Genomic DNA, 26,300 nt, shown 5'->3' with positions numbered 1-26,300 from the left:
AGACACAGGGACACCCTTTCCTGTGGAAACTACACGAGGTGGATAGGTGAACTATTTCGAAGCGCAACCACGTGTAAAGACAATGTCCAAAAAGGACTGGCCGAGTGGCGTCCTCCGCGAGGGCTCACGTTTCTCCGGGCATGGTTGTCGGCTGCTTAATCCGACCGCTAAAAGAAGCACGCAAGAAAGAAGAGGCGCAAGCAGAGAGAACCGCAAAAGAAGGAAATGACGCACCTCTGTTGTTTGGCGGCAGCCGACTCGGTGCACCATGCGGAGATTTGGCCTTTCTGGAACAAAACCCAAGGTAGCGCCTCCCCGTTGCTAGGCCGCACCGGGCTCGTCGGACCATGTAAAGAGCGGGGCCCACATGAAATTCTCTGAAAAACAAAGGAACGCTCAACTGAATGTGGTGTCAAAAGTTTACTTTCATTTAAATCACTTAAATCGTTGTATTTCAGCCAACGAAGGGCTACCATGATACTACTATACTGTATCCCTTGGGATTTCTGACGAAATGAAACTCCCCGTGCGGCACCTTTTGAGCAAATATGTAACGGTAATGTTCTCAAAAATACAGTTCAAAACACAATTTGAACGCCTGAGGAGGAGGCGCCGTTAGCTTGTATAAATAATCTGAGTATAAATTGACAGTTCCACAGGCAGTATAAGGTTAACTTCAGAATGCAACATCTTTATTTGAAAATACAACATAGAATACACCAGAAGTACCGCAGGCCTTGCTGGCACATGACTAGATCTGAAAATTCAACAGAATACTATCACTTGCATCATAACACAGGAATTTTTAAAATCATATCACCGTGTTTCAGCCATGCATGTCGTCAATAACTTCGTGTTAACTGTCCATGTAAAAACTTGTACTGCTGTCAGGAAGCAAGAAAACAAGGCAAATATTAGTATATGAGATTGAAGGAACAAAAACTGGACACTTGTGTTCAGATCCACATTGGACACTACATAAAAAAAGCTTTACACATCAATGTGCAGCAATAGAGCAGGTCAATAAAGACGTTGCCAGTGCAATGTAGCCGATGCAAAGAATATACAAAGTATTGGCTATAGGTGAACCTAAAAAAGAAGACTGGACCACACAGCCCATCTATACCTGAGCAACGTTTCCTTAGTGTTAGCATTGACCACCACTGGCATCAAAAGACAACTTGTTGCTCTTACAAACATCAGACAAAGCTTAACCAGGAGATGTGCGAAGTGCTGGCTTGTGGGCCAAATGACAAAAGGCTGGAAGTGGTGATGCTTACAGCATAGTGAACTCTCAGTTTAGATCCTTTTGACAATGCAAACGTGAACATTTTTTATTAAAATTACTACATGACACATTTTACTGTCTAGCTAACAATGTCAAGGATGGGATTCAAACTTCTTGAATGCACTACCTATTTAAAATAAATATTGAAAAAGGTCATTTGGGCACTGCTATGCAGAGTACTGCACAATTACGCTATCATCTAGAGGCTAGCAGTTAGAATAACTCAGTGACAAAGAAAGGCCGCCATAATTCACATTGCACGAATTTAAGAATTTTGAGCAGCTAAATAAAATACTTGTGCACAATACTAAATGCCACTTGCATGAATGGATGTATTACCTCAGTAATTTTCAATAAAACAGTTATAGAAAGGCATGCAACTGTAATGCACAAAATGATGCATCTGTTCACCACCTCCTGGCAACAAGTGAACATTAATGCAAGGTGAAAATTGTTAACTAGACTTTGAATCAAATCACATTCTTTTTCTTCAGAAGAGCAAAGAAACACTTCAATCTGTTATTTATGAGCCCTCTAGGCACAACATTGCTGGGAAGCACAAGTTTCTGCATCAGCGCCAGGAATGGTGCAAATGCATATGGATAATCGAGGTTCTTGATGTAGTAGGTTAAAATACAATAAATTACAGCTAGCTCCAGGCTGCCGTTCGAGACCCAAATTATTTCTTGCCTGCTGCCAGCATAAACACACGTTTGCTCGCTGCATGTGTAGACGTGGGGAGCTGCAATCTAGATATCACCACTGGGCAGTGGAGCCTACAAGGACACTTAGAGCCTATAAACATTCGCCTATCAAACATTAAATATGCACAGCATAATGTGAACTGACGAAGTAAAATTTATCAAAAACGTGCAGTACTGCAGATGCAGAGCACAACTCAACCCGAAAGAGCCCAACCATTCTACATCAAGGAAAATTAGAACTGGCTCACCTTTAGCTCTCATTAAAGCATGCAGGAAAAAGCAATGAAATGTTATTTTACCGAAAGTAATCAGTATAATACCAATTTTCGTTTGTTTGCTCAACTATATACAACTGAAATCTCACTAAAGGATACTACTGTTTAGCGCGTAATTATGCCCTGTTCCCACAAGATACGCATTAACGAGATTTCACCAGGTAAATTGGTGCAGCATCGCACACTTCATGAGCTGGCTGTGTGCACGTTCCGTCCGGCAGGATGTCTCTTACGGTTTTTGCTTACCTCACCTTTATTAACTTTGAAATGCAATAAATCACATTTAAATTAAATTGTTAAATATAAGTTAACAATTTCATCAAATTTCATTAATTCGCTCCTTCTCTACATTCTGTGCCTTCATGTGTTAATTATCGTGCAGTCTAGCTAAACGGAAGTAGTGAATAAAAAATAGCACCAAAATACTACCATACCTCAATTTAAGCGCATATAAAGTATGAGCAATGCCTCCATCCTTTGTATTATTTCAGGGCAAGAAAATCTAAGGCGACAACATTAAATCGTGTAATGATGCTCCGCTCGACTCGCACCACTGACCAATACAAATGATAATGCTACAATATAAGTACTGAACAGAAACACAGATGTGAGTAAAAGTAATCACAAGGTGAATGCAGAGAGCTTTCTGGACGATATGTGAAAAGTTTACAAATGAGTGTAATATTTAGTATCGTTACATTTGAGATGTTTCCTTATGAACTAGTAAATTATATTTCACATCACATACCTTGGCCGCATTCAGTATCGCGGATCTCTTTGTCCATGGCAACCACTGGGCTGTCAAGTGGGGGCTCTTGCACATGGGACTACGGTGCGGAGTCTGGAACAAACAAGTGAAAACAAAGCACCCAATAAAACCAATTCTTTCCTGTATGCGCTATGCATTTACCTTTAGAGCAGCCAGGTTGTGATTCTTGCACAGGCATTCAGGCCGATTCATTTTCTATGGAGGCACCAACTGGGACAGTCCTCTCTAAAGCAAAAAAAAGAATAAGAATATATATAGATCCCACGCATTGTGGGAATCGATGCAAGCAAAGCTTTCTGTGCTGTTTGCGTTCAGTGGCAATATTTAGCGGTGATGTTGACGGCCTACGACAGTCGTGATGCGATGTTAAATGTTACCTTACGTGCACCACTTGTGTTTGCCTACGTAGTACACCAAATAGCGAGGCGTGTTTGCTCGAGGCATTGTTGTGCGCCATTGTTCGTATGCTGCAAGCAATTTAGCACTGCCATTCTTCACACGGGCGCATGGCATCGTGGCTGAAATGTTTATTTGCTCGACAGCCGCTTGCGTGTTGTCGTCTTGACGCTGCGTGTTGTCGTCTTGACGCTGCGGTACTGAGTGCAGCTTTGCGTCTGCACGCCTGTATCAGTTGTCATCATGTACAAACTTGCAGGGTGTTTATTTTTCAGAAATAGCAGAAACGTGCCGTTTCATTCTTAAACTAACATTTTTACAGTTTCTCCGCAACTGTTGCCATGTCTAGTAGCGACTCTTCTTTTATTTAGGCGACCCCAAATGAAGCATGCTTTCTGGTGGCGTCTTTCCATTCTTCCACATCATACTATGTATGCAAGGCGCCACGAGCGAATATCAACTATTATTCATCCGTTTGGTCAGGGCGTTGGCTTTACAAATTCTCTGTATTATCTTTCCATTGACTATCTCCCCTCTGGAAATTTGCACGTGAGTACAAAAGCGCTGCAGCTTCTACAATGCTTATACCGCAGGCTAACGCGTAATTACAGCGCTCCAGAGGTAATAGTGTCGATGGCCGAGGAGTTTCAGAGGACACTGTGACGGCTAAAGAACTCCAGAGGGCATTGTGGCGACGCCCGCGCAGTTCTTGCTGGAAAGGGCTCACAGACGTCACTCCCGCGTCCCTACTATGTACAAGTACAATGTAATTTCTCGTACACTGCGTACATTATGTACATTACGTACTCAACCACTCCCCGACGCCGCGTGCAGGTCAGCGACAGCAGCAGCAGTGGAAAAGCCGAAGGAAGTGGCAAAAAAAGCCTCGCTTTAAAATATTTGATACACTAGGCAATCAAAAAAGCTTTGGCCAACATTCCACATTCTACTAACCATATTGCACTGAGGAGACTAGATGTGCAAGCTTCCACAGTTTCATGTGACACTGAGGCCTCGAACAACGGTGCCTGGCACATTGCATTGCACCTTTGCCTCGGCTGCATTTTTCGTTTCTGAAATTATAGACGCAACGAAACGACATCATTAGTGTTCACAAAGTAATGCAGAGCGCATTGCAGAGCTGTAGGCAAAAAAAAAAAGACGCGTACATAAGCAAAATTCGTGCGAAAGCTATACAACATGTATTCTCTGAAACAACACTGTATATAATTATACATCATTGTGCGAAATTGGAATGCAAGTTGTAAGAGAAGGGGTGACGTTGCGGTAAAAAGAGAATTGTGTATTCTTCGCAGTTAGTCAATGCCAACCACCGTTCCTTATGTTAAATTACTGGCCCGTTTGACTAAAAGAAAATAAAAAAACACGCATTTTTACCCAAAAAGCGAAGCACTAATAGCGATAGCAAAGCATTAGACCACTACTCAAACTAAGGTACGTAGTTTTACCTGCCGTAACAGTAATCATTAGCTTACTAATAACCATGGTGTCACGCGAGCACAGGCATTAATGAACATATCTCATTTGACGACCGCGAACAATCGCTATCAAGTTGACTTGAAGAACGCAGAGGGGAGCGAACGTTTGTTTTGTTGCTCCCTTAAACGCGTCTCCGAACTTTTGAGATTACGCGACCTCCAGCACTACTCGCACCGAAAGAAAGCAGAAATGCAACCACGAACCGCCTCGGCTTGCCCGACCTCTGCACACACCGCAGATTACCTCCAGGCCAGGGCGCGGGCAGTCACGCACCCCCACAGCATGGCTAACGGAGGGTGCACGAGGCGAGTTGTGCAATACTGAACGATTTCTGTCAAGTACATCAGCCCAAAGCACGGCGTCAGTACAAGAAACGTATTGTTGAGGTCATTTAGTTGCCCTGACACAACTCATCCCGCCGACAAGCTCAATATTTTAGAAAGGTCTAATCCAATATTTGCACAAAATGACAACATGACAACATCGAATTTAGCTCAATGTAAATCGAAGAGCATAAAGAAGCAAACATATCAACAATAACCTTTTTCAGAAACACTTACGCGAAGCGAGAGCATGCATCATGTCAAATGTTGAATTGCGACCCATAAAGAATTCACGTACTATCCACCCAAAAATAATTTAAAGCAAAAGTTCTGCTTACCGAGATCACATATTTGTCCGTGTGCATTTGGGACGTGGTCACAATAGTCACACCTCACCAGGTTGTCACTTTCCGACAGGCGCAGAATGGTGTATCGCTTGCACTCACAACCCGGCTCGTTGCAGCGACCGCGCAACACACCGAAAAGGTCTCTGCTGCACAAAGGCATGAGGGTGCAGCGGATGGTGCAAGTTCCCAGTAGAAGCGGTAATAACTACTGCAGGCTACAAGTGGTGGCAGCACACAATGGTGATCGGATGGTATCCAAACAAGTCAAATATAATGGCTGTCTCAGAACGACAACAACGACAGGACGACAGCGCGCTAACCACTCCCGCCGGCTCCGAGCCTCCCGCTCCCGCTTAAAATCTTCCCAGCGTGCAACTCGAGCTATCTCGATTGGGCCGAGGAGGAGAGATGATAGCACCGTGGATAGCCGCGCTCCGGTGTGGCTGATGCCTGCTCGCTGCCGCCATGTTAGAAAAAGGCACTTAGAGGCACAAGCAAAAATGAAAAAAAAAATGAAAACAAGCAATGAATTACAGAAATAAATGTCAGAGGTGCCAGTGATTGGTGTGATGGTGGAAGCATTTCTTGTTTGGACAGTGGTAAAGATTTCATTTCTCAGTTGGCGGCTTCACACATTTAACGCTCTTTTCATCTGTCTATGTCTCCTAAAAAAGACAACGGAGCGGACGGCGCTCGCTTGTATGTGAGTGTAGCGGCATCCTGTTCATTTCACTGAACGTTTGGCGCGTTTCGTGTCTGCTGTAACTTAAATTTGCGGTCGTTGTAATGCCAATCTTCGGCACAGCTTATAGTGCCCAAAGAAAGTTGGCAGTGGAATCAGTTGCTACAAGTTTTTAAAACATCCTAAGTGCAATGCAGAATGGTTCGCCGACATGTAGGTTGTTTATTTCAAAGCAGTTACGCCGGTCGCGTAGCGCGTACCGCATCCCCAGCTCCCTCGCCGCGCGTTTATACTTCAGTACGCACGCTGCCTAGCTGGTACCGCGTGTCGGCATGGTTTTCATAGGCACGCGCTTCTTGCACACTAACTATTAACCTCATCTTGAGCGCTTATGGTTGAATTAAGCATGGGAAATTTTTGGTTGACAGCATCAAGGCAGTGCAGGGAATGAAACGAACCCGGTTAAAGGCAGAAAATGTATGCAGACAACTGAAAGGCTCTGAGCAGGGACATTTTAGTAGACAAGTTGAATTATATTGATATGTGATAGAACCATCCAATGTTTTCAACAACCTTTTACTGAAAGACCCAACGCGTTCGTGTGCTTTTCTTCTGCTGTTCTTCCTCGCCTCGTACATGAATTTTGTTAAAACATATTCATTTTTTCTAAAGAAACTCGCCCGCTATTGTTTCTCGTGTTGAAATACCGATGTTCCATGCCTGTCTCATGGTGGCTAGAATGCGTGCGAGAGCAGGGGGCTTCCGTCACGTTCGACCACTGGGTTTCGGCAGGCAGTGGACGCCACATCATTCGATGACACAGTCTTCGTTGCTGATATTTCAAATAAGGCTGTGTGCCAAGTATGGAGGGTCGTCAAAGAACAGCGCGCAGATGAACTTGCAAGTGCGATCATGCTTGATTTATTTTTTGGTTTTAAATCGTGAAAAATGTAACTGCTTGGCTGACAGAAATTAAGACCGAATACAGCCCGAACTGCCGAAGTCCTACGTTTGTAATAACCAGATCATAAATGCAGAGCACGAACACATTAGGATACATTTATCAGCAAACGTCCAATCCATGATGTAGGTCTCCTCACTGATGCGCTGCAGTATTCTTTAGAGGTTAAAATCTAAAGGTTACAAGGCGCTTTGCGCTGAATCAACCTTTAAATCCGTCAATTTTGACTCTTGTAACCTATAGATATATATATACGTAACAACATTTAATTAAAACATCAACATATTTCGCATGTAACCTTTATTTTATAAGTTACTCGTGATTACAGGTTACCATAAAAGGTACCGTGCTAAGAGTGTACTCTGGCGCCATCTCGTAGCCGTCGTCGAGGCAAAGCACGCTAGCGTGCTTTTCGGCTCACGCTTTCGCCATACTTTCCTCCTACGCTTTCCGCCTCATGGTTCCGCTTAACCCTAAAATCCCTCAATCTCCAAAATTAGCGTCTACCTCTTGCCTCCTCCTCAGCTCCACTCCCGCGCTCGGCGCGGCCTCGACTGTGGCGCCGCCTATGCTGGCCCTGCCGTAGTCGTGGTCTGCCGTAGCAGACCACGGCTAACGCGCTACCGAAGGAAATCCGCGGAGAAGTCCGTTCGAGCCCTGCGGAGCATTTTTTGATGCGAGATTTTGCATCGTCAATCGGTAACTGGCCTTAATAATGTCTTGTTGGAAGTGCGCAAAAAATAGAGAAAAGGACCATTATTTGAATCGTAAAGCGCCCTCACGTTGAGAGTTCGCATTGCTGAAACACGACGCATGCACACAATGTGCGCAAACACGCGCGTAATTACCTCAGTTTCAGGTTTTCACTTCATGAGTGTATGTGTACGTGGTTTCGTAGGTTCATTTACGTACCTGCAGGATACTGTTGTTCGGCCGGCGCGTGAGAGATTCCAACTGTCTGGGGCCAGCAACGCATAGCAACAGGGTCGCTTCTGCTCCGCGCCTTTTACATATGTGTGTAACTCATGCACGGGTTGTGGCAGCCATGAGCAACGTTTTCCCACGTAAACAGTATTGATAATTTAAACAAAGTACCAGCACATCAAATAGTTTTTTTTATTTATTACAGTGCAAGTGGGTGGAATTTGATAGCAAGAATGAACTTGATCGGACAACTGGACAGAGGTTCCAAAAATGTGTATCCCCCCCACCTCGTTAGCACCAGTAACGCTTTTGTTGAAGCGGTAATTTTAAATATCTGTAAACTACGTGCGTCTGTATTCTTTTGCGTTGTAAGTTTTGGTAGGGAAGTTTTCGCAGTGTCGCTTTAACTGGAACACTCAAGGCACAAAAGGCAGAGAAAAAAATTATTCTTACGTTTTACGAGCCAAAACCACGATCTGATTATAAGGCATAACGGACGACTCCGGATAAACTTTGACCAGATGGGCCTCTTTAACGTACCCCCAATGCACGGGACACCGGCGTCTTTGCATATCGTCCCCATCGAAATACGGCTGACGCGGCCGCGATATAATCCGGCGACCAATCTGTCTGCGCGGTATACTTTTGTCGCACTGGGCCGGCAATGGCGGTCGGAGCGCGCTGGAAAGAAAAATATATACAAATGCGCGTCGCGCGCTTCCACGTGACACAGATTGGCCTATGGAGGAGCGTAAGTGACCGGGGCGACAGGAGGCACGGAGGAGGAAACACCGGGGAGATCGGGGTTGGGGAAAGATCTAAGAATGACGCTACTTTTGGAAAATTGAGGGGCTTCACTTAACCCTCCTCATCCGCTCTCCTCCTCGCGCTCTCTTCGCTATCGCAGTCTTTCCTCCACCTCTGTTCCGCGTTCGCTCTTTCATCCTTCACTGTGTTCCTTCGCTCGGTTACGAGGGACAATGGCGACGGGGAGCGTCACTGTGGCGATGAGGAACGGCGTGCCCGACGCACAGGCGGTGGTGTCAAGCTCCGGTCGGAGACCAGTGAGCCTGAAGGGGTCAGTGACCAGTGGCTTGAAGCTTCGTTGCCGGAAACTCCCGGTCTAGTTATGTCATGAGAGTCGGCAACTGATAAGGGGGGGGGGGGGGGGCGGGGGGCAAGCCGCCACAGCGCCGAGGGCGCAAAGTTTGTCGTTCGCACCAACATGATTGTCGGCGTACGCAGAACCATGTGACGTGGCCTGGTGCACCACAGCATTAACACATGGCGGAAAGCGAATGTTGGCGCACGCGCGGCACGTCGAAGTAGAAAGCCGTGTCGGCACACGGGGAATAACCAACACCCGTCTGCGCATCATAACCACTTGAGGGTGCTTGATATTGGTCGGTGGGGCGAGAGCGGGATTGGTTGGACCTCGCTGACACTTACACCCCGGCACCTGTAGCTTCCGCGTAGTTGTCGACGTCCGCGACGTTCACCGATTGCCTGGTAAGAGGAGGCAGTGAGAATGCGGTGTCCTGTGACGAGCAGATACCCGCGAAACGTAGTGTAGATGAAGGCACTCTCTGGTTAGCAGCTATTGACGAACAATTTGGCGTATCGTTGGGGCCTGGTCCGACGACGAATTCACGTCAGTGCTAGCCACCGTCGTTACGCTGGCCAGCCGACCGATCTTGGTCTTTGTTCAGCGCATCTTCAATGTTTTCAAGGTGCGGCAATGACGTGTGACGTCAGAGAGTTCAAATTATTCTTGCCAATGACAAAATTAGATGTCCTCAGCGAACCCGTTGATTAGACGGCCAACGTTGTCTTCTTCCGACATACGTGGGTTCACTTGCATACTTACACAACCTCAGGATTCCCTCAATACATGCAGTGCAAGTCTCACCTACAAGTTGAGCCCTTTGGGCGAGGGTGATCTCGGCACGCATTTTTTTGGCAGTGGTGTCACAGAAACAGCTTTTGATTTTCTTAACGAAAGTGTTCCAGGTTGTCAAGATGTCCTCGTTGTTCTTGTGCCAGACGAGCGCGGTATCAATTAACGAGAACATTACAATTCAAAGTTGCGCCTTCGACTCCCATTTTTTGCTCTTGTTCAACCTTTCGTAATATGTCAGCTATTTATCGACGTCTTTCCCAGCTTTTCCTGCGTAGGAAAGTGTCTCCTCCTGTGGCTGGTAGGGACCAGGAGGTTATGACGTTGAAGGGCGTGCGTTGGTCGACATATCGGGTGGCGATGGCATACGACCGGTAAGGCGATAACTGCCTCGAAGACTTGGAGGGAACGGTTCCGTGGTAGGACGTGGCAACCCACACCTCCACCAGAAATGTTACAAAGCGGGAGGCGTTCATTTAGAAGGTTTGGCGATAGAGCACTGGATGGGGCGAGGCCACCACACCAAAATCAAAGTCCCCGTCTTCCTTCTCTAGCACCGCGCCTTCTCCATTCCTTAGTGTGTACAGACGCGCCGTTATATTATGCTTTCAGAATTACATGCAACGTATTGAGCATTTAATAGGATGTACAATTTTCGCACATGTAATACGACGAAGCTTATTTTCTTAATCGGACAATCAGATATCAGCGATGGGCCCACTGGCGGAAAATAAACAAAATGGAGAAAACAAGGAGTTCCCGCCACCCCATCCTATAGAGAGCCTTATAAATCTGACCCTGCTTTGAGGGTACAGTCTTATCCCGCTACATGATATGCATTTTCCCAAATAATCATTTCACGCAAGAGCATTATAGGTGATATCTTAAATGGGCCCTACCTACCCACATAAGCTGAATAATTTGCCACAGCTTTTCGAATCCAATTCTAAATACATGCTCTTTGACCTTTGTTGCGAAAGTACTTCGAACGAACTGATAATTCGAATGAATTAATATTGTTTTACTGGGTTTCACTGTATGTAAACTGAATATATCGATAATGACATATGATAGTAAGGCTAATATAAAATGTGCCCCACAAGCGTACGATTGCTTATGAAGGGGCATGGTAGACCAATACGCCTCGCATGACTTGTCCCAAGTAAATGACCAAACATGATTTTGTTTCAGTAATTCAGGTTAGGTTAGGTTAGGTTAGGGCTTGGTGTGGCAGAAGGTTGGATGCAAAAAAAAAAATTTTTTTTTCATGTAAACATAAACGCAAAGTCAGCTGTGTCCTGCTTTAGAACACGACCATGCAGAAAAATTAGCTGTCCTTTCAAAAGCCTACGCAGCGTCTTTTCTTTGTGTCAAATGTTTATTTACGGAACAGAACAGGGACCGAATTCGCAAAGCTTTCCGTACATAAACCCTCTTTGCGAATGGCTGGTAGCGTTCTCTAATACTAAGTCCACCATGGGGATTGGCCGGAATTTACTCTTACGAACAATTCTAGCGTAAAGGGCTTTCTGTGAATACATGCCCAGATGCTGATGAGCCTATGATAGACCTCCCACCGAGTGGCTAGGATTATATGCGGCTGTTGGGACAAATAAACGGCGCAGGCATTCTGTGGCCCTCATAATGAATCTCACGCCACTGGAGAAAGGCGCACTGGCGCGAATAATCAACCCGTCACCTTTGGGCATAATCACGAGTCAGGGCAGCTTTGATTGGTCTGCCGGCGAGCGACCTGCTTGGCAGGATCCGCCCGGCTGTCACTCATACTTGACGGATCAGTGTAGGGCGCGCCTGTGGCAAGCACCAACCGCGCGTCACGCCCTCAACCTCCACAGGTGGGCCGTTCCACCGCCTCCTTGCATTTCGGGTCTTCTTGTACATCACACGCCTGTAGATCCGAGAGTAACCTGCCCAAAGTCTGCATCAAGAGTAGTAGACGTCAAGGGGAAAGGACGCGTCGTGCAAACAGTAATTATATTGGGTGCATGAAACCTATATTGGAGCTATCGGCGCTCCATCTATAACAAAGTTCAAATGTGAGGGGTGACCGAATACGGATAAATGCTTCTTAAGGGGGCAAGTTTCTGCTCCTCATTTACAAAAAATCATTTCCTTGAAAAAAAAAAGAAAAGGCACAAGAAAAGCTTGATCGTTTGACTCCATGGTTTAGCGAGGCTTAGCGCCTCTAACCAACTTTGTTGTGTCACTCACCTTCGTCTTTGTCTTTCCAGCGCTGGTATTACTGTAGGCATGGGCCAATACCATGTCAGCTATATTGTAACGGTGCCTTTTCCGCCACTTCTATTCCTTCACGCGCTTTTCGCGCTTCGTTAGTGGTCCTGCGTTATCAGTGAGATCAGCCAGCCATGAATGGTGAAGGATGTTATGGAATCGAGTTCCCCAGTTTCCTCTTCTCATAAGCAAAAACCTACGCTACCCGCGATGGTCCTGCAGGGCGGGGCCCAGGATTGACCCTGGTCGCCTTCTGATATTTGAACGCGCACGTTAAGTTGAACTCGCGAGTATTCTTGCATTCCGATTCCATCGAAATGCGGCCGCCACGGTAGGGCATTGAACCATAACAAAAGGGGATGCGACCTGTTGAAGACCATGGTCAGCGGAAGCGGATAGCAGATACACTTCTTACTTACCTTGGTGAGATGGGCTTCGGGGCTGAACTCTATAAGATACCAGGACTACTCCAGCATTTCATGACCCCTGGTGACAATCTTCAAGAGCGGAGCAGAATTTGTTATGAACAATACGTTTGAAAAACAACTTGCCGTTCAACAACAAAACGCAGTTGTCTCTGGGCGACCGCTACAGTTAAGCGCGACATTTCTTGTTTCCACTATGGGCCGCTTAGATTTGTCAGTGAATGAGAAGTGAGCCGGTTCTTCACCGAACTTACGTACGCCCATTCGTGTCATGATTGATTCAATCAAAAGACGAACTAAAGTCCTTGCATATTTCTTTAAAGTGTTTAGATATTTTAGCGCGTTTATCTTCACACACTTTCCGGGATGTTTATATATGTTTTTTTTACTCGTTTTCACACCAACTTGTGTCACTGGTAGTAAATTTTCTAAGGGGTAGAGCGCCGGGCTCCTGTGCTTAGGGAACAGTGTTCGAAGCCAACCGTTGGACCAACTTGGGTCACTGAGTATGTAACACTGGCTGTGAGCGCTTTTGTATGAACCTCTCTGACGCCGACATGCGTCACGAGGTATGTGCCACTGTGTGTGTGTACTGCTCTTCAATAAAGCTATTTGTCGCCAACTATGATCACTATACATGTACCGCCTTTCAATGAACGTTCTTGACGCCAACTCGGGTCACATGGCATTGTGCTCTGCAAAGAAAAAAAAATGTCATGAGCCGTACCACTCTGTGAAGGTGGATAACCAGCGTTTAGCACACGACACAGAAGTGATACGGAATTGAGAACCAAGTTACGAACTCATTCAGCGTGATTTTTATATGCATTCGTGTGGACGACGGTATCGCCGCCCCGGGAAGCCGGATGAAACTAGACACGCGCGACGGTTAGATGGGTCGGCCACCACGGGAGAGCGGAAGGAAAGGAAAGCCGATACGAAAGCGCTTGGGAACGTCGACAAAGAGAGGGCGGTGCGAACGTATACATGGCCGACGCGGGTCAAAGTGTATTATCTGTTCTTGTCAGCTTAATATCTGATACGGGTTATATTTGGACCCAAGATATTAAACTGGGACCAATTTTGGTTCCAGGTGTGACAAGGGTAGTTCAAGGGCGCGTTACAGGTCCCGGAGCCCACCACCCGGAGTCCACATGGGTACGTCCGATTGCGCTTGGACCCCTCCTGCACTCTCATCACGATCGGCCAACACTTTTGCTCGCGCAGAACAAACATGCACGCTGCCGTAGCCATAGAAAGATTCGCTGTAAAAAGAAAAATTTCTCCCTCTCCTGTAGTCGAGAGTAGAAGTAAGCATGAAATGGAGACCGGCAAACCACGTTGGTTGGTGACAATACTAGCCACAATCTTAAAATGGGTGTAGTGCATGTTCGCAACGGCACACCCAACCCCACCACACCACGCCATACTGTGCACTAGTCCATATGGACGCTGCCCAGCTAGGGCAAAACCGGCTGAAGGCGGCACGCCAGGCAGCCAAAGACGCCAAGGAGACCGCACGCACGGCCCAGCTAGAAGAAGAAAAGCCCCTGAAGGAGGCGCGACCAAACGCCTCAGCAAATCTCGATTATTGCTCTGTCATCTCGTGGCAAGAGGTCACGTGTTGGGCCACCACTGAGCAAAGGGCTGGCTTTACGGAGAGTCGGCTGGCTGCGTGACGTAATACTCTCTCCTAACTTTTTCTTTGTGAAGGCAGAGCAGAGCGTCAGACGCTACCGGTGCCACGCCGCGCCGAAGCTTCGCGATCTCATTAAATCCTCATCAAATTCCACTTCCCAGAATCGAAATGTACGGTGCCCTGTATGCCTGCCTTTTGAACCTCTCCTATCGGAAATGACAACTAAAACTTCACTGCACTAGAAGTTGCAGCTTGAGTAATATTATACGAACAAACATTATGAAGAAATTGGAAGCAATATTTTTTTGTACCTTCTTTGGGAATAACTGGCGTATGTAACAAAGGGTTGGGGGATCTCGTTTTGTTCTTCTTGTAGGGCCTGGTTGTTGTTGTTTAAGGGCCCGAATAACAGCTCCGGGTTTCGGCTCAAGATGACTTGAAGGTCGCCGGCAACGGGAGTTAAAAGCATTTCATGCGTAAAAATCCTTCAAAATTTATCCGGTGCAGGGTGAAATCCAATCCACGTCATATATATTTAGATAATCTTGACACGCGCCACGCGCAGTCTTCCTGGCGGTGGCACCAGATGACGCACTGTGTCCAGGGTGAGGAGCCCGCTCACAAAAGCCGTCAAAACAACTGGAAGTCAACCATCTTAGCTATATCAGTTTGTGATTTGAGCTATAACGCAAAGGCAGGACAGAGACGAGGCAAAGTGGTGGCTGGAGGCGTAACGACAGCGTTTATTGTCAAATAAATTTTTGCCGTCCGAAAGCGCGCAGTTGAAGCTCAACAAGCTCACGGAGGCCAATTTTATACACCGCAGTCTTGGGGCTGAGAGGATAAACGAGGCCTACTTCAAGTAGTCCCTCCCCCACCCTCTATACTATTGCTCCCTTCCCTTTAAAGAGGGATAAATAAAGTTTTTCATCATCAATATCATCATTGGCGGCTACAGTAGAACACGTGCCAACAAAAGCGAAAACGAAGTGCGTCTCACGAGAGCGCGTGGCTTCTCTTGTCGTTGTTGTGAAATAAACCGTGAACGAAGGCGCAGTCCTCTGAGATGCGTTTTTTCGTATTGTCCATCCCATTCCATTTTATAGTTCATTCTATTCCATTTTCCAATTACATTAAGGGTTATGCGTGCTTTGAGATATAGCTATGAGGCAACATTATACGTCAACGTTTCATGACCACACCTGGCCCTTGCGCCATTAAACATCAGATATTCATTCATTCATTCATTCATTCATTCATTCATTCATTCATTCATTCATTCATTCATTCATTCATTCATTCATTCATTCATTCATTCATTCATTCATTCAACGTTTTATGACGTGATTTATTGCTTTAGTTCGCTGAACAGGGGCGCACTCTCTGACACTATATTTCGTAGGTGAATTAAAGCATCGTACCCGGACCATGTACGCTAAACGTCAAAGATCGAACATAATAATGCTTCGTACGGAAGAAAGCTTAGCTTAGAGTCGCTCTTTGCGATGGCATAGCATCTTTTGTTCGCAAGTGTCCAGGTTCGTTTTCGTCAGTGTGGATATCCTTGGCTGAAACGACAGGCCCTCAGGCCCACATCCGTCCCGCTTCGTAAACAGAACTCCGGCACTACGGCGGACGTAGCCAGTAGCTACCCGAATGACCTGTCAGATGGAGCGGCTCTTTCAAAAGGCGCACGAAATGGGCTCGTAGTTTCGTTTTTACAGTAACCGAGGCAACTTCAGCTGATTGTCTCATCGATGCTGTTTAGGAAGCTGTCGGTGTCGGGGTGGCAGCAGTATGCCTGAAACCCCTCGGCGGAACCAAGCTCCTGCGAAGGTGTCTTCAAAAAGATATCTCCTCACTGCCCGTAAGGAAGTGCCTCTCGAGCAGAGGGTTCGTCGCACTGTGCTCTATGTATTGATTGGCCGTTTGCCAAGGTGCCTGAGTGACGAAGCCCTTCCGTCGGTGCTTATCTTAGCGAATATCTTAACAGGTAACTGCGAAAATACCACAGCTACCTCAGCTTCTCACATGGAAAGCTGAAAAATGGCGATTAGGCGATGGGCAGGCGTCATGTGTTCAATGCACCCACGGCGTATCATCTCAACCTGTATATATCGGCATGAAACGTGAGAATATCTTGATAATTCTGCGATCCTTGTTATTTTCAGTATGTTTTGGCTGACATAAAGTGTGACTCTGTAATCATTTCCTACACCTGCGCCAAACGTTGCCTTTCTTTATTGACCCACACTGTCCCCGGAAAAAAAATGCGTGCCTGTATCGCATGTCTTAGCTTGAACAAGGGAGAACCCCGTCACACCCCTTTGAAGAAACGTGACACGTGGTCCGATACATATGGCGCTAAAGCCAACGACGAGGACGCTAAAAAAAAAAGAAAATGAACGTAGGAGTTCTACAGGACGACGACCTCAGTTTGCCCTTGCCTCTATGTGTATACCAGGAACGAAAAGCAGCGACGTCGACCTCTGACTCTTATAGGACTTGACGGCAGGAGGGGGCATGGGCGCGTGTTTGAAAACAAAGAAGGTAATAAGGAGTTGGCGCGGCTGACTAATGAATGATGCGCAGTGTTCTCCGCCGAGTGCGCGATACGAAAACAGCGCCGGGACACTTGTTTCCAATCTCGAGCTTAGGCGTACACACACCACGCCTGCATGTGCACGTTCGGCCGGTGCGGCGGGCATGCAGAGCCCGCGGGCGGTGCGCCCGAAGAAACAGCGGGGTCCGAGCCGTCACTCAGTTTCTGCGCCAGGTTATTAATGACGAGCGAAGGGAAAATTTCCGCTGCCTGTTCAGCTCGGCTATCATGAATCATGCCGGCAGCGAGAGCAGCGGCAGCAGTTCGCCGCGGCTTCCTTGTTACACGCTGTGTAACGCGCCCTAATTATCTCTCGCCAGCCCTTGCGGCGAGGAGGATGCCTCCACGCCGCTGGCGCGTGGTGGTGTTTTTGTTCGTCTTGTATCTTTTGCTCCGCTTCCGACGCGTTGCATGCGACTTTGTGCGTCTGCTTTTAGCCCTTTCTGTTCTTTGCGAGGCAAAACGAACGGAGTATACAGATGCCCGGTGCATGTGGAAGGTTTATTACGAGAGCGCGGCCTCTGTTTCACCCCGGGGAACTCTCGAGAGCGGAAGGGATGAGACGGTTCCAGGTTCCAGTGTATACTTAGTGACCCATCAGAGGAGGTGCATACCGTGCACCACGCCCGCAAAAAAAAAAAAAAAAACCGCTGCCTTTACACCCGTCCCCACTTTGCCACTTCTCTCCGCGGTGCTGCAACCACGCAGGTTTATATATACACACCAATCCTTCTTCGTTACGGCATAGTGCACTGAAGTTGATGAACGGCTTGCCCTTGAAAAGCGGTGGCGTTTTTCACGCGCTGCGGTTTGCGCGTAGACATTGCACGTTGGAGGTCACGTGCAAATGGAGCGTCACTTTTCCCTTCTTTTCATTCTTGAAATACGTGCACTGACGTTATAATCTTTAATAATATCAACCTCGATCTTCCAGTCGAGCAGCAATTTTGCGTGTGTTCGCGGGCTTCTTTCACGCTCGGAAAAACACTTTTATGTAGCACGTATTCAGCGACAGAAAGCTGTATCGGCAGTTTTTTGTGCGGTTCTACAATTTTCTCATTGACACTTTTTATTTAAGTATAACATGTTAGAAGTTGATTAATTAAGGCCAATTCTGTAATTGGACCGAATGCAAGAAATAACCGGAATATCTCCAAGCAACGGCAAACAACGTTATCTTGATGTGTCCAGTTACGTGGCATTTGCATATTTTGAAATCTTAGTGCGTGATAGTTGGGACACCATGTATACAGGGTGTTTCAGCTAACTTTAGCCAGAGTTTAAAAATATGCCGATTCACTCTAAGACGACGCAACGAAATGCATGTTGCTCACTTTTGTATGTAGTGTGTCACGCATTTTTTTATATTTTACTTAACTAGAATCTTAGTTAAGATTAATTAACGAAATTCTGAAGCAACGAAGCTAGGAATAAAATTCCAGTTAGAAAGTGGCATAGCGGTTCGCAAAACGTCCGAATAAACAGTTTCTAACTTTCTATTAGGCATTAGTGTTTTCCCGCTTACTGCAGAATCCCGCGAAATACAATTATATAATTAAGCCAAATGAAAAAAAAAAAATACGGCGATGGACTACATACGAAAGTGAGCAACATGTATTTGGTCGCGTTATCTTAGAGTGCATCAGGTATATTTTTAAACTGGCTAAAGTTAGGTGAAACACCCTGTATATCTATCTACAGGCTGTTACATAAAACAACGAATGGAAAAACCTGAGGGCAAGTACGTGGCTGACGCACGTGTTTTGCCTCATTAATCCCCGCTTCAGATGAACGTCGACTAACTTGCGCTGGCAAGGTATGTAAAGATATACTGGATATACTTTACTGTATTTATGCTGGCCTCGCGGATCGCACTTGACGGGATCAAAGCGTCCGCTGTCCAGCTAGATAACGGGTCGAACGCAGTTGAACATTTAAAACAAACTTTAATTACACTGAGAAGGTCAAAAAAGCAAGTTAAAAATACACAAAACGTTCAGTTTTAGCCCCGTAAAAAAGTGGTCCGGTCTCTAGGGCTGGTGGGGCGAGTCTGCCCGTCCCGCGCTTTTCCAACTGCGGTTTCCATCCCCGTCGCCGCCCCCAGGCACGGGAAACAACAGCCGACACCCCGAAGCGTCGTCACTGGGTTTCTTTCAGGAACCGAACGGAGGGAGCGGGGTCCTTTCTCTCGCGCACAGCTTGGAGTTCGCGGGGGGCCAGTGAAAGAGAAAGCCATAAAAGTAAGGAAGGCTCGCTTCCCTCTTGAAAGAAAAGTCTGGCCGTGCATTCGCGACGCGCACAGAACACTCCCCGTCTGGTGTCTTCCGTTGTTAAGACGCCACCACTATATCACGGTCACAGCAAACGCACAACTTCTGTTGTTGGCCGGAAGAATGTTTTCACAACCCCGTCTTTGGCTGTTTTCAGCTCGACCTTGCGCACCCTTCCATCTGCGCTGGGCAGGCTTCGTGTAATCACTCCGACGGGCCAGTCGTTGCGGGTTGCTTCTTTATCCCTGAGTAGAACGACGTCGCCTTCTTTGAGGTCGGGTTTTGTTGCTTGCCATTTTCGGCGTTGTTGCAAAGTAGTGACATACGTTGTGCGCCAGCGCTTCCAGAACTCGTCAGCCAGGTTTTGCACGAGACGCCAATGCCGTTTGTAGAGGTTGCTTGTATCTAACTGCCCAGTTGTTACAGATGCGCTTCCGTGTTTTTGGGTTAAGAGTGTCGCCGGAGTTAGGATTGTGGGATCTTCGGGGTCAGACGAAGTAGGAGTTATGGGCCTGGCATTAATGATGGCCGCAACTTCTGCCAAAAAGGTTGCAAGAATGTCATGCGTGAGTCGTTGATGACGTGACTGCATGAGCATTGAGTCAAGAATGCGACGTGCAATGCCTATCATCCGCTCCCACGCACCGCCCATATGGGACGCGTGCGGTGGATTGAATATCCATTTGCAGCCGTTTCCGCTGAGGAACTTGCCTATTTGTGAGCGATGAATGCCCTCAGCGCTGATTCCAAGTTCTCTGCAAGCTCCGATAAAATTGGTCCCGCACTCAGAGCGTATTAGCTTGACGGGCCCTCGCACTGCTAGGAACCTTCGGAAGGCATTAATGAAACTCGACGTATCCATTGATTCGATCAGCTCAATGTGCACTGCGCGAATGCTTAAGCAGGTGAACATGACTGCCCAGCGCTTGCTGTTTGCAACACCACCTCTCGTTCGGCGAGAGACAATCATCCAGGGACCGAAAACATCGATTCCAACATTCGTGAAAGGAGGATCTGTGCTGATTCGGTCTGCCGGAAGGTCAGCCATCTTCTGGTCGTGAAAACGCCCTCGCAGCTTCTTGCATGAAATGCATGCTTGCAGCACGGATGAGATGCACCTTTTACCTCCGACGATCCAATACCCAGCAGCTCGTACGGCTCCTTCTGTGAAGTGTCGGCCCTGGTGTTGCACGCATTCATGGTGGTGGCGCACGAGAAGCTTCGCCACATGGTGCCGACCCGGCAATAAGAGAGGGTGTTTCTCATCGTCTGGAAGGTCGCTTCTGTTCAAGCGGCCGCCGACGCGGATCAAGCCGTTGGCGTCTAAGAATGGGTCAAGCCTTCGAAGCGAGCTTGTCTTGTGAACCTGCTCTCCTCTCTGGATACAGCATATCTCTTCATTAAATGCGTCCTGCTGTACTGCGCGAATGATGACGAGCCTGGCTTTGGAGAGCGCCTCAACGGGAGCTACCTCTCCTTGTGCTGCGTTCTTTGCGCGATGGGCAACCTGGATCAGACTTGCTACAGCACGAGTGAGAGATTTCCAGTTCGAGAGTCTATGAAAGCGTTCAGCTCCGAGTCGCTGTCGTCTGTTCACCTCCGTCGCCAGAGTGCAGACTTCAGGGCGTATTTCTTTGTCTTCATCAGGATTTAAGAGGATGAAGCTCGACGACCGTGCTTCCTCTTCTCGTCGTGAGAGAAAATCAGGTCCGGACAACCAGTTCGTGCTTTTAAGCTGTGCTGCTGGAATCGTTCTAGTGGCGTGGTCTGCTGGATTTTCGTCTGTGTGAACGTATTTCCATTGTTCAGGTTGCGTGCTGCTACGTATCCGCTGCACCCTGTTGGCCACATACACGTAGAACCTTCTTGTTTCGTTGTATATGTAACCCAAGACCACTTTGCTATCCGTGTAGAACGTGACCGAGTTCGGCTGGAAGTCCAATTCTCGTAGTATAGAATCGGTCATCTCTACAGCAAGCACTGCTGCACACAACTCAAGCCTGGGGATGGTGTGTTCTGGTTGTGGAGCAAGCTTGGCCTTTCCCATCACAAATCCGACGTGTCTATTTCCTTGCTTGTCAGTCACGCGTAGGTATGCCACAGCTGCGACGGCCCTTGTGGACGCGTCTGAAAATACATGAATGTCCCTGCTTTCGGCTTCAAGCGTCGAGACTGGCGCATACGTTCTTCGCACGTGAAGGTGCTGTAGTGTCTGGAGAGAGTTCTTCCACTCGTCCCATCTCTGCTTTTTCTCGTCCGAAAGCGGTGTGTCCCAGTCATAACCCTTCGTCACGAGGTCACGGAGAAGGTACTTGCCTTGAACCGTTATTGGAGCCACAAACCCTAGTGGATCGTAAAGGCTGTTGACGGTCGACAGCACTCCTCGCCGCGTATATGGCCTGTCCTGACGAGGAGCCCTGAAGACGAAGCTGTCGTCGCGTATGTCCCACAGTAGACCGAGACTTCTTTGCGTAAGCGACGCGTCTGTGCCGAAGTCGAGGTTCTTCAGTCCCTGGGCGTGGTCCTCTCGAGGAAATGCATTCAGCACATTCTGCCTATTCGAAGCTATCTTGTGCAGCCTTATGTTAGCTGTTGCAAGCATTTTCTGCGTTCTTTGCAGCAGACTAATGGCATCTTCTTCGCTCGGAAGAGACTTAAGCCCATCATCGACGTAGAAATCTCTTTCAACGAACTTCCTGGCATCTTCACCAAATCGTGGGGCAGCTTGTTGGGCAGTCCGTCGAAGGCCATACGTTGAAACAGCTGGCGATGGGCTGTTGCCGAAAACGTGAACCTTCATTCGGCACTCTATGATTTCTCTGGAGATATCGTTGCCCTTAAACCAGAGGAACCTCAGGTAGTTCTGATGGTCCTCGCGAACCATGAAACTGTAGAACATTTGCTGGACGTCCGCTGTAACCGCAACTGGTTCTTGCCGGAAGCGTATCAAAATCCCCACGAGGTTATTCGTCAGGTCAGGGCCGGTCAGGAGGACGTTGTTCAGAGATACCCCTTCATACTGAGCGCTGGAGTCAAATACGACTCGGATTTGATCAGGCTTCTGGGGGTGGTGAACGCCGAATATGGGCAGATACCAACATTCTTCGTCCACGTGAAGTGGTGGAGCTTCCTCCGCATGACCCTTGATGAAGAGCTCGTTCATGAAGTTCACGAAACGTTCCCTTGTTTCAGGATTTTTTCGCAGGGTACGCCGTAGCGAGAGCAGACGAGACAGAGCTTGTTCTCTGTTGTTCGGAAGCCGACTTCTCAGTGTGCGAAAGGGGAGAGGGGCGACCCAATTGTTTAATTTGTCTTGGGTGAATTCACTGTTCATTATCTTGAGGAATGTCTTGTCTTCCATGGAGAGAGCACGCTGGTTGTCAAGTTCTGTTGTCTCGAAAAGATTCGGGGCCAGGTTGTCATCCAATGTTGCTGCCAATCGTAAATCTTTTGAGACCTTATCCGCAGAGTAGTGAATTGGCGCCTCCCTAACAAAGAAATGTCTTGGGCATGGCTCAAAAAGGGATGGTCGCCCACTGTCCAGCACATGGGTCTTGAACACGTTGACGCTGCCCGTTTTCCGCGTTCGACCAACGCAAACGTCACCGACAATGACCCATCCGAGGTCGAGCTTCTGAGCATACGGCGCGTCGTGGGGTCCGTTGATTGTCTGACGAACCTTGTGAGCTCTTAGGATGTCCCGGCCAAGGAGGAGCAGTATTCCAGCCTCCTCAAGAGGCGGAATGTGATTTGCTACTGACTTCAAGTGCGGGTAGTGCCTTGCAGCGTCAGGTGTCGGAATTTCCTCTCTGTTTTCTGGAATTGCCTTGCACTCGAGGAGAGGTGGAAGAGGAAACTTGACTTCGCCTGACATGCTCTGCACGAAAAAACCATGAGCGACTCTTCCAACCACTTCAGTACTGCCGGAGCAAGTGCGGAGCGTGTATTGCGTAGGCGTCCCCTTCACTCCGAACTCGTTGAGGAGTTCTGGCCTAACCAACGAGCGATTACTCTGGTCGTCAAGAATCGCGTACGCTCTAACTGTCTTCTCAGGCTGAGTCTCATGGGTGACCTCTACGAGGCAGATTTTGGCACACGACCTTGTGCTGTTGTCAGCGTTTGCCACTTCAGTACGCCTAGATGTGACTCTTCTTTCTGAGTCATCTGTCGTACTGTCATCAGACCCACTAGCCCTTGACGGCTCTGAGGTTGGCGGTGCTGGGTGAAGCGCTGTGGCGTGGTCGGTGCTGTCGCATATGAGGCATATCACAACTGCCTGACATTGCCACTGCATGTGGTTCTTGGATGAGCAGCATCGTAGGCAGATCCCTTGCTTCTTTATGAAAGATTGCCGCTCTTCCAAAGTTTTCTCACGGAAGGCGCGACACCTTTCCAAAGGGTGAGGTTTCTTGTGATATGGACACCACCTTTTAAAGTCCCTCGATTCCGGTTGCTGTTCGTTAGCAGTGACATCTTGATAATTCTTGGCAAAAACAGGATCCACTTCTGTTTTCCTCGCTGACACAGATGATCTTTGCCGCGTGGTCTTGGTACCATTGTCTTCCTTCCTTTGATTGAATTCAGACGAGGCATTTTGTGGATGCAAGATGAAGCTCGGGTCGTTCCTCATACTGGCCTGATCTCTAACAAATTTGCTAAAGAAAGAAAAGGGTGGAAATGCAGTGTTGTGATCTTTCTTGTATTTCGACCCCGCCGACATCCAATTTTCTTGAAGTCCAGATGGCAACTTCGAAACAATTTTGTTGACCCCTCTTGCGGTATCCAAATAGCCAAGACCGGCGAGATACGGGTCAGTTTTCGCAGCCTCGAGTTCTAGCAGGAGGTCGCCAAGTTCCTGGAGTCTGGTATTTTCCCGGTAAGCTATCTTCGGGAAGTCTTCCAGCCGCTTCAGTAGTGCATCCTCAATTGCCTCAGGGCGCCCGAAGACGTCGTCGAGCCGTTTCCACACAACGTTCAAGCCCGTTGAAAAGTCATCCACGTGCACCGATTTTAACCTCCGAGCCTGATTTGACGATTCAGGGCCAAGCCATTTGATGAGAAGGTCTAGCTCTTCTTGGGCAGAAAGACCTAGATCTCTGACGACACCTTTGAACGATGATTTCCAAGCGCGAAAGTTCTCAGGTCGATCATCAAACTTGGTAAGACCGCTTGAAACAAGGTCCTTGCGGCACAGGAATTTGAGGACATCGGCTAGCTCTGAGCTTGAACTGTTGTGTGTCGGGGCATTCACAAGCGGCTGCGGATCAACTCGTAAGTCCATAGGAGGACTCGTAGCTCCAGCATGCTTAAAACTTGGGTTGTTAGGGGCAGCATGGTAGTCAGGTGGACGTTCATCAGCTCGCAGACACATCGAATTATTCGCAGCTGTGTTGGCCCTCGGTGACGTGCGAGCATTGTTTACGTCGTCGCTTGAGTTGGTAACGGCCTCCTCAGTAAACGCGAGCGCAGAGTTGCGTAGGGCTTGCTGCTCATTGATATAACTCCTAGTCCGCAGCGTTCGGTCCACAGGAGGGAGCGTGCGCATGCGCTCCCCGCCATCCTGCTCCACGGCTGCCTCGAGCGCATTCGCCTGTGCGTTTGCAGCTGCCGCTTCTTTTTCATGCTGCAAAATATCCAATTCAGCCTCTATTCTTGCCTTCTCAATACGCATTGCGGCCTCTCTGCGACCAAACTCTGCTCTGGCCCGGACGGCTTCAGCTTGTGCGCGTGCTTGTACGGCGGCTAGGCTGATTGTTGACGAGCCCGATCGTCGTGACCTCGAAGAAACGCTTGAGTGGGCCGATAGAGAGTGCTGCGACGTTACCTCTTGTAAGCGGTCGCGTTCTCGTTGTGTAGCCTCACGTAATTTGTCGCTTACAGTCACATAACGATCTGCGTCGATTGCTTTTTGAAGTTCTAATTCCTGCTGGGTTTCAGATCTGCTCGTTTTGGCGAGGAAGGTAGCGTATCTGGCGGCGACGTGCTCGTAGCGCTCATAGCTTGCCCGAAGCTGCGTTGCGGCGTTGCTAACGTCTTCCTCTTTTGCACATGACACTTTGAAAATAGCTGTCTCCACGTTCTTCCAGGCAGCGTCTATTCTCCGGGAGTGCTCTTCGCGGCTCGTTTCATACGTTTCTTTAGCTTTCATGGAAAACGTAGTTGCTCTTTGTGGTCGAATATTTGCCGTGGAAGCTTCATGCTCAGCTGTCATAATTTGAGACGTTTCAGGCGTCAGCTTGTCCTGATCCATTTTGGCGTGCGTGCTTCACGACGTATCTCACTCAAAGCGGACGTATGTGGTGAAGCCTGCTAAGCTGCGCGATGAAATTTGAAACGAGCCCACCTTGTCGTTGCCCTGTGTGCCGTCAGCTGCTCAACTTGTAGGCGATGCCGTGTCCTTGCAGTAGGCGGATGTCATGGTCAAACCGGAGGTCTTGCCGTGCGACGTATTCCACTGCAGCGGACGTTGAGTTGGCGGACGATGGCAGTCGACTTCACTTTTTTACTATGCTGGCCTCGCGGATCGCACTTGACGGGATCAAAGCGTCCGCTGTCCAGCTAGATAACGGGTCGAACGCAGTTGAACATTTAAAACAAACTTTAATTACACTGAGAAGGTCAAAAAAGCAAGTTAAAAATACACAAAACGTTCAGTTTTAGCCCCGTAAAAAAGTGGTCCGGTCTCTAGGGCTGGTGGGGCGAGTCTGCCCGTCCCGCGCTTTTCCAACTGCGGTTTCCATCCCCGTCGCCGCCCCCAGGCACGGGAAACAACAGCCGACACCCCGAAGCGTCGTCACTGGGTTTCTTTCAGGAACCGAACGGAGGGAGCGGGGTCCTTTCTCTCGCGCACAGCTTGGAGTTCGCGGGGGGCCAGTGAAAGAGAAAGCCATAAAAGTAAGGAAGGCTCGCTTCCCTCTTGAAAGAAAAGTCTGGCCGTGCATTCGCGACGCGCACAGAACAGTATTAGTTGCGACGAGGTATTGTGGCGCCATCTAGCATAAACTCAGGAGTATGGCGGCTGTTGCATACGAGATTTTCGGTGCAC

General features: G+C 48.1%; 1 protein-coding gene, 1 long non-coding RNA gene and 1 pseudogene across 6 annotated transcripts in view; 2 read left to right on the top strand and 1 right to left on the bottom strand.

The window, feature by feature from the left end:
• Positions 1 to 26,300, top strand: part of LOC139059109 (uncharacterized) — a 961,629-nt gene that overhangs the window by 463,298 nt on the left and 472,031 nt on the right. The window lies entirely within an intron of this gene.
• On the bottom strand, positions 738 to 4,516 carry LOC139059646 (uncharacterized). Its single transcript, XR_011514272.1, has 4 exons — positions 4,387 to 4,516; positions 3,178 to 3,261; positions 3,016 to 3,108; positions 738 to 884 (listed from the first exon to the last, which is right to left on the bottom strand). It is a non-coding gene; the product is annotated as an uncharacterized lncRNA (long non-coding RNA).
• Positions 13,728 to 13,827, top strand: LOC139059749 (U2 spliceosomal RNA; annotated as a pseudogene).

The sequence above is a fragment of the Dermacentor albipictus genome, chromosome 4 (genome assembly GCF_038994185.2).
Source record: "Dermacentor albipictus isolate Rhodes 1998 colony chromosome 4, USDA_Dalb.pri_finalv2, whole genome shotgun sequence".
NCBI classification, from domain to species: Eukaryota; Metazoa; Arthropoda; class Arachnida; order Ixodida; family Ixodidae; genus Dermacentor; species Dermacentor albipictus.
Note: the sequence above shows the minus strand (reverse complement) of the source record. Positions and strands in the feature narration are given on the sequence as shown.